The sequence below is a fragment of the Diceros bicornis genome, unplaced genomic scaffold, assembly GCF_020826845.1.
Source record: "Diceros bicornis minor isolate mBicDic1 unplaced genomic scaffold, mDicBic1.mat.cur scaffold_1071_ctg1, whole genome shotgun sequence".
Lineage (NCBI taxonomy): Eukaryota > Metazoa > Chordata > Mammalia > Perissodactyla > Rhinocerotidae > Diceros > Diceros bicornis.
In genome coordinates this window covers 1-9,528 of record NW_026691003.1, presented here as the reverse complement: position 1 = coordinate 9,528, position 9,528 = coordinate 1, and the positions used below count along the sequence as shown (strand labels likewise).

Sequence of the window (9,528 nt, the reverse complement as noted above, 5' to 3'; positions counted from 1 at the left end):
AATGCTTTGTGTTACAAAGGATCCCAACATCCTGCCTGCCTAATGTTTTCAATAGGGCATATCCAGCCTTTTCTCATAAAACTCCTCAATGACAACAGGAAGAGAACTAGTCCTTTAAGTGCCTATATGGAAAAGTATAGTAAATAATTTACATAAAAGATATCATTTAATTCTGAAACAACTTTATGTATTGCTAAGCTCTTTTTGCAGATTGATGTCCTGGGAAAATTCAGATAGTGAATGGATGTGGATAGATTTGTCTGTGCAGTTGAGATTAGCCTGATTTCCACACCCACTAATTGTCTTGGTCTGCTTATCTTCAGGTGTCTTCTCTTGAAACTAAGTGATAATTTAGAAACATTATAATATTTTAGTTCTCCATATATTTTCATTTGTTTTGCTTCATTGGATGCTTATAAGAAATTCACATTATGATCTGGAATTATAGACAATGAAGGGTTTTCCCCCATTCAAGTTTTCCATCTTTGACACCAGGATACACTTCATCACAAGACGATTCATCTCTTTTCCCCATCTCTACACCCCTTTCTGAGGAACATAGAATTTAACAATGCCACTGGTGACTCAGTGAATTTGGCTGAAGAAAGAAAATCAGATGCAGAGTATACCATGCTCAACTTTTGGAATTTTCCAGAAGGTCTTGGACTTACAGTGAAAGTAGGAGAGTATTCCCCCACATGCTCCACGTGGTCAAGAATTGTCTTTATCTGAGGAGGTGATAGACTGGACTGTGGGAATTCCTGAGGTGGGTTGGATTCAATCATAATGCTTTACACTATACATAAATAAGCAAAATCTTGTTTTGGGGGTTTTGTGCCCCCTCAGAGCTTCATAAAGGGCCACATATGGGCATTTAACAACTGACTTCCAGCTTAATGAGTTTTATCAATTACTATTTATCCAGTGGATGGAAATAGAACACATTTATTCAACTATGTGTTTCTATTTGTATATTTTATACCATACAATAAACATGGCATCCAATCAATGAATTGGATTTAGGTATTTAAAAATCAAAAAAATCAAATTTGTTAAAGGCCCAATACTCTAAAACACTGTAGTTATTGGAAAATTAAGTAAATATCACAGCCTTTACCAACAGATATCTGGTTTTCTCCAGACTCTGCACTCTGTATGCAGTGAGAGTTGGCGTCCTAGATTTAGGGATAGCCCCCAGGAGAGAAAGGCTGTCTGTTGTTCTGACGGAACTCTCTGCCCAGAAAATGAGATTTCCACTGAGACAGGTGAGTGTATGCCTTACAGAGACATTCTCCACCTCTCCGTTATGTCTACCATTCACCCAAGGAATGGAGAGCTTCTGGATGAGGGCTGTAGTGTCAAAATGCTTCCTTTTTCCATTTATTAAATGATAACAAACAATTTTAGGTTATATTACATGTGTAAATGTTATTAATATGCATTTTATAAATTATATAACATTCTTAAAACTCTGATCTCTCCTGGTTATAAAACATCATATGTCAGAAATAATCAGATTTCTTAGTCAATTGCCATATTTAAGTCTTTTGTCATTTACTGACTGTTATTGTTTTACTCTGGTGCTTTTCAAATGTTTCAGAGATTCCTGGAAAGGTCTTGACACTTACTCTAGAATACATCTTTCTGATAAACTTTCAGGTCATAAAACTAAACTGGGTAAGAAATTACAGAAATCTAATGGAGAAACTGATGGCTTCATGCAACTGCTAACAAAAGATCAAGATCAAGAGTTGATTGAGTTGACTCTCGTGGGTTCAGAAACTGGCTTCAACCATTAACCTTTGTTTTTCTTTTGTTTTCATAGAAATGCCTCTTTTTAGATACCTGATTTCTTGCTCATAGGCCTAACTTTGGGAGCCTACCTACATCACCACCTCCTGAAATGTATTTAACTGGACTGACCTATTGCCAGGACTAAGAGACCGGTCAGTGTTCAGTGAGATGGAACAATCTACCAACTCAGCTTCTGGACTGTGAAACTTCTTGAAGTTTCAATGGCAGAAATGTAGGGGATCAAAATGTGACACCCCAAAATGTGTGTCTTTGGTTTGATTATTTTTAAGAACAAAAGACTCAGAAACTTTGCTCTTCCCCCCTACTCAGCAGGAAGTAGCTAGAGTGGCCATCACTCTATTTCCTTCAAGATTTAGGAATGTACAAAGAAAAGAGGGAATTGAAACAGCACATAAAACATTGAGCAGCAGAAATTAGTTTTGCTACCTTAACACAGGTTATTGATTAACAAAACCTTGCTCAATAATAGAGATGGCACTACACATATGCCAGGTGGGAACCCATAGCACCAGGATGACGCTGGAACCAAGAATCTTTAGAAATATTGCCACTGGAGCCCTTTACAAAGTGAGAAGTCCTTCAATAAGGAAAATCTGGCTTCCAGCAGCCCAAGTAGCTTGATTACCATAAATGGACTGACTCGAGGCAAGCCAATCAGCTTAGATGGGCCCAACTATAGCTTAGTAACCGCTAACTCCTTTCATTTTATCTGTTTGTAACAGAGGAAGGATATTCTCTTGAATTCACTCAATCCTTTTGATGAGAAGTGACCCTATAAAAATTTGTCTACTTATAAACTTTTTTTTTTTTTAACAGAAGAGGGATTCTACACTACTCACTGAACCACGCGCTGCTTTTTTTGCATGACACATGTATCTTGGAGGTCTTTTTATAAGAGCACATGAAAACATGTCTCATTTAAAAAATTTCACTGCATATTATTTATTACATTAGGTTGATGAAAATAATAAGAATAATTAGAAGTTTTCACATATTGAGGTGTATGGCAAAGCCATTCTGGGTTAAACCTGATTTGGCCTAAAACTTGTTTCTTCCCAGAGCAGCCTGACTTATGGCCCAGCAAACATGCATTGTACATCTGCCTCATTTACCCAAAGCAAAAGATGCACTCTTTAAAGATGGAGGTGAATGTTTCCCTTCCTCTGATACCAATACCAGTACCTCTTTGAAAATAAGTTTTTCTTTCAAGAAAACCAAGGTCAAGTTGACCTGCTGTGTATCTGCTAAATTGCAGCAAAACCTCTCCTTATGACTTTGAGAAAAACAAAATTGTATTCCTCTCAGGTGTGTTCTTGGCTCTGAAACGGTATGTAACCATGCTGTGAATCGCGCTTCCACAGAGGACCCTCCTCCCCAGTGGACACTGCACTTCCAGGCTGGTCCGCAGCTTGGCTCAGGGAAATATCACCTTACCTTTCTAGTCTATAGATTGTTTGTTGATTATTTACGTCAATGATATGGACATAAAATTATGTAAACCATCCTGACTGATTGACTTTGTTTGCATTGCAAAAAGTACTGCAGTAAACATACTTGGTGAACTTTTGTGAATGCATCTGTTCTATTTAAGCCAAATGACAATTATTGTAGGTGAGAGTGCTCTTTAATTTAGATTTTTCCCTTGGGTTGCAGCAAAGAGCCAGTTCAAATAAGAGACAACCAGTAAAATTGTGAGTCACTTGTTTATTGCCATACACACATTTATTCTCATTCAATAAGTTAGTAGACAATTAGTGAATTGATCAAATCAGCAACAATGAGCTAATGAAAGCCCTGTGCTGCCTTATTCACAGGATTTGATTAGTCTTTCTTGGCCTTTAGCCACTGTGTGCTCCCTACTGATGCATCAAGGCAAACCTGTGGTCATGGGTTAAGCAGTGCAAGGGGCTCATAGTGACCTGGGGGCACACATGAAGTGGTCCAGTACACTCCAGAGAGGCTCAGCGAGACCAATGCCTTTGTTGTCCAGTGTTGGGTGGCTGGCAGGATAAGCCAGGCCAGCTTGGCTTCTCTTTGAGTGTGAGAGCCTAGTGGACTGTACATGCATTTACAGGCTTAAGGTAACATGTTTACATACAAGGTGCTCCTTTTTCCTCCACCCAACACACCACAGCAAATAATTCAGGGAGATAGAATATATCACCTCACTCTGAATTTATATATCATATCACCCTGTATTTATAAATGCCCTTATCACAATATCTTTAGGCTAAATTCCTAGCAGTGGAATTTTTAAATGAAAGCATTATGTACTAAAATATTAGATTTGGATAGTCAGTGCCAAATTGTCCTCCTGAAAAAGGTGGCATTGTATGCAAGTTTTACTGGTGTAAATTTGAAATTGCACGATATAAAGTCACAATGCAGGCACACATTTTGAAACCACGTGAATCTCCCTAAATTTTACCTTTTCAAGAAGAATCACATCATTTAAAAACCAGCAGGTGGAGTGAATCATACACTCTGGTTATATTGCTGTGATGTGGGGGAGACACTTGAGCTGGTGAAGCAGAAAAACAATGCAATCCTTTGTCCAGGACCTAAAATTTGAACACAAAATTTCTTCAAATGAATTATGGCTTCTCTTGGCTGCTATGTTAACATTTACCATTGTTATAATCAAACACTGTTTTTAAAATATTGTCTAGTAACAAAGTTATCCAGGCATTTAGTAATTATAGTGCTGAAAAACATGCCTAAAATCCAATAAGTTTAGAAAATAAATTAGAAATGGTAAAACAAAGAAAAGAAGGCCAAACCACTGCTGTGATACTCCAAGCTGTTTTAGTTTGGGAGCATTTACATGAGGACATGTTCGAGATGCAACTAAGAAAACAAAATTATATGTTTAACCAGGGTACAGGATAGGTTCCAAAAAGTCATCAGGCAATGAAACCAGGGAAGTGCCGATGATCAGATCACAAGATGCTTCCCAGTGACTATGCATCCCTAAGCAGGGATAGTGGTGTACTTTTGCATTGCAAGAATGCAACCCCCTTTTTTATACTTATTCTTATGGAATTACTAAGTTATGCAAATATTCAGTGATGCAAGATCTTTGGGAGCATTAAATGCAACACAGAGGTCAGAGAGGCATCTGTGAGGTGAATCTAGATGTCAGCCAATCAGCTTTGGGCAAGATGGTAACAGCTGGAAGAAGAAAATCCACTTATTTCCCTCGTCATTAAAAAAGATTCTTTGAGCATTTAATTGCACGTGATGTACAATACTGGATTCTGGATCTAAGATTCTCCCATGTGCCCCCTTCTTTCTATGGAGATAGAAGCCAAAATAGAGGAATACATCAGCACTCATTTTCACAGGAAAGATGGATGGTGGCGTTGTTCTCATCCATATGTGACCACGGGTGGGGCGCCGTCCATAAACAGCTCAGCTTCCTGTTCTTTGCCAAGAAACAGTGACAAGATGAATCTGAGGCTGTGGTTGGACAGATGCAGCGTCTCTTCTGCGATAGGATTCTGATGACTTCCCCAGTTCCTCCTACTTGAGGGGAAGAATATGGAGAAAAAGTTGAAGAGAAATGAACACCTCAGAAATTAACTAAAACTTCTAGCATGCCCAGAGATGACAAGATAGAATTTCACTAAGGTCCAAAGCTTGGTTAAGAGGTCCTGAATCTGACCCTGTTTACAGCCTTTTTCCTACAAAACACCATCTATGATGGTATCTTTATTTTATTTTATCTTTTTATGAACATTTACAGTCTGTTTGTAGTGTGGAAGGCCACATGCTAAGCATATGACCTCATTTAATCTTCACTCTGAGATAGATACTATTAGTATCCACATTTTACAGATGAAGAAACTGAGGCACAGAGACAGTAAGTGGCTAGTGCAAAGTCACACAGCCTGGAAGTGGTGGAGTTGGGATTTGAACCCACACACTTGGGCTACATTTAAACATGACAGTGACGGACCCCTTAAATGCTGCAGAGGATCAATGATGCTTATAAGATTGAATATGTGCTTTCTAGAATATAAAGTGTTGTCCAAGGATGAGGGATTATAATTATCTGCTTGGCGGTAGTCATTGGGTTCACTCAAAGCAGTGGTTCTCAAACTTAGGTGTGTATGAGAATCACCTAGAAAGCTAATAAATTACAGAGAGACTCAGACTCATTCAAGTAAGATGGAGTATTACTTGTTAGTATTGTTACTAGCTCTCCAGATGGTTCTGAGAACCACTGACCTAATACTCAAATTTTCCTAATGCAAAAAGTTGCTTTTCATTCTTGTCTTGCTTGGAAGATATAGGACAAGAAACAGCATTGCCTACAGGGCAATATTAAGCATTTCCCACAGCAACTGTCCTCATGGACTTCCAGGGGCTATTCTCTTCAGCCCTTGCACTGAACACTTTTGGCGCCAGACTCAGATCCTCTTTCCCAGGCCAGCACACCCACACTGCAGCTGCTGTGAGTTTCAGTTACTAATGACTTACAGCTGCCTCCTTCTCCAGAGACCTGCCTGTAGTCAAAGGAGCTGCCTCTCCAGAAAGGTTAAACCCCATTCCACAAAGGGCCAATGACTGAATGACACGCGAGCACAAAATGCTGGCCACCCGTCTCAAGGTGTTTCCAATTCCATGTTCAATTCACACTCCAGAGTCTCCCGTGGGATCAGGCTGAAGCCAGACTCCACCTGGGTCCACACCACTGCTGATATGCTCCATCCTGCCTCCCTCACTCTTCTTCTTCTCTTTCTCAATGAATCACAAGGATTCTAATCTCTGTTTTAGGTTCTAGTTTTGAAGAACTCAACCGAAGGCAGCCCCCCAGGAGACAGCTCGGGAGTGAGGGAACAAGATCACATGCAGGATGAGGAGGAGGTGCAGTGGCTCTGCTGGCTCAGCCTAATGTCCTGAATAAAGCTTGCATCTCCTGTGACAGCTCCATGGGCACAGCCCCTAGGCCACGGTGTGGGACCAGCTCAGTTACAAGAGTCATAGCACTCAGGAATCTATGGCTTACCACCAAAGTGCTTAGAGTGTATTCATAGTCCTCTCCATCCAGATAATTTCACAAACCAGGGGTCATTTTCATCAGATACATCCATAAAGTTTTTACTCAAGAGTCAGCTTCTCATCGAGGCCCCTCATTGCCACTTATTTAAAAACGAGCTCCTCCCACTCCATGCATTCTTGATTTCTCTTCATTGCTCTTTTTTCTATAGCTTATATCACTTTGTAACATACTGTAAAATCCACTTTTTGTGATTTATCGTTTGCCTCCCCCCTACAAGAATGTCAGCTCTGTGAGGACAAGGATTTTTGTCCATGTGTCCACTGCTCTATCCCCAGCACCTAAACCAGTGCCTGGCACATATTAAACACTCAATAAATATTTGTTAAATGAATTCTGCTAAATAAATTTAAAAATTTTTGCTAATTATCATTGGATATTTGTGGATGGACTGAAGAAAGAGAGAAAGAGAGTGAGAAAGAGAGCAAGAAGAAAGAAAGAGAGACAAGAAAGAAAGACAGAGAGGGGAAGATGGGAAGAGAGAAGGAGGGAGAGAGAGAGAGAGACAGAGATAAATAAACAGAGAGAAAAAGGAAGCAAGGAAAGGAAAGGAGGGAGGGAAGGAAGGAGGAAGAGAGGATGGGTGGGAGGAAGGATGAAGCGAGGGAGAGACAAAGAAAGAAAGAAGATCTCTTCTGGTTTTGGTCTCAAAAACCAGAAATTTCAGCTGTTTAATGCAGGAATGTAATGCAAATTCTCTTTTCTTTCAGATCAAGAAACCAGGAAGCTCCTGGTAGCATGAGATGTTGGGTTCAGACAAGGACATGGCACCAGAGAAGAGCTGATCTTACCATTTTGGTGTGGGTAGATGAGGGAGACACTTCAGTGCTTTCAATTTCAACCCCTTTCCTCATCCCAGTAAACCATTTCCTGTATTCCATTCGCACCTGAAAGTTTGAGGAATATAGAGGCTTGTGTTACATCCAGAGCTTGGTTCAGGAGACAAGACCCTAAAGTAGGAGACTAAAGATATACATCTAAGCCCTACTCTCTACTGCTCTTCCATTGGTTTTCTGTATAATCTTGGCCATGCTTATGTTGATTCATTTTATTTAAAGTCAACTTCCTCAATTGTAGAAAAGCTGCTTACTAAATGTCAGACACCATATGGACTCTATATATGGTGGTGGTGGTGATGATGATGATGATGATGATGAAGGTGATGATGGTGATGACAATGATGGTGATGATGTGGGTGAAGGTGATGAAGATGGTGGTGATGACGGTGATGATAATGAAGGTGATGATGGTGATGACAAGGTGCTCAAGATGGTGGTGATGGTGGTGGTGATAATGAAGGTTATGATGCTCATGATGATAATGATAATCAAGGTGATGATGAAGATAAAGAAGGTGGTGATGGTGATGATGATGATTATGATGATGATGATGATGATGGTAGTAATTACGAAAGTGATTGTGGTCATGATAAGGATGATAATGAAAGTGATGGTGGTGTTGGTGATTATGATGATGAAAGTCACCAATTATTGAACATAGCCATGTTCAAGACACTTTATAAACAATGTATCATTTAGTTCTTACATGAGCCCAATGATGAAGGTGCTTCTCTTATCCCCAATTAAAGGTGAAGAAGTTGAGGCTCTTGGAGGTAAACTGACTTGTCTAAGGTCACAAGGCCAGTGTTCAAAAATCATGTCATTCTTACTCCAGAGCCATGACACTAACCCCTACACTAAACCACCCCTGTGATTCCATCAGTTGCCTTCTTTTAACCTCCTCGACATGTTCTTAAAAGACATTTAAGCATTTAATACTCAACATTATTTCATCAAGACACTTAAATTGTATTTTACTTCTTCTTTGTGTGAAGAGTTCCAAGCATTAATAAGGAGATAAAAGATGAAAGAGAAATTAATGAAGTGTTAAGATGGTCTCTTTGCCAATCTTAATTGCTGGTGGTTCCACTTAAAAGCAAAGGAAAAAATTCAGGAAAACTGTTCCCAATCTTCTGTAAAGAGTAAAATTATAATAATGACCCTCACTGGGAACTTAATATGTGCCAAGAACTGTGCTAGGAGATTTACATAGCATTATTTCATTTAATTCTCAACTCTGGGAGGTAGGTATTGCCACATTTGTGGATGAGAAATCCAAGGCTCAGAGAGGGTAAGCAACCTGTCCAGGGTCACACAGCAACTCACTCAGTGGAAAAATTGGAATTAGAGCTGAAGTCTCTCTGAGTTTGTGGTAGATTATGCCAAATATTCCAGTGCCCCTCCCTATAGTTCACCTCACTACTGGAGGATTATTCATCTCTCTGGTGAATTCAAGTATGGCCATGTGACTTATTTTGGCCAATAAAAGAGAGCTAAGCTGTGCTTTGCCATGATCTCCTTTCCCTTTGCCATAAGAATACCAACGGTCTAAAGGAGGGCTGCCCCCTCAGCCTACAACCCAGAGTGAAGACAATGTAGTCCAAGCCACAGCTATGTAGCTTGAGTGAGAAGTAAACCTTTATTGCTGTCAGCCACTGAAATTAGAGAGGGAGGGGCTATTTGTTACTGCAGCGTAATCTGCCTTATCCTGACTCATACACGCTCTGCTATGAACTGAATTGTGTCCCCCCAAAATTCATATGGTAAAGCCCTAACCCCCCAATGTGACTGTATTTGGAGATACGACCTTTA

At 39.8% G+C, this 9,528-nt stretch overlaps 1 long non-coding RNA gene across 1 annotated transcript; it reads left to right on the top strand.

Moving 5' to 3' along the window:
- Positions 1–365: 365 nt before the first annotated feature.
- LOC131402440 (uncharacterized) lies at positions 366–2,043 on the top strand. The gene is made up of 3 exons (XR_009218666.1): positions 366–766; positions 1,142–1,265; positions 1,826–2,043. It is a non-coding gene; the product is annotated as an uncharacterized LOC131402440 (long non-coding RNA).
- The last annotated feature ends 7,485 nt before the right edge of the window (positions 2,044–9,528 follow it).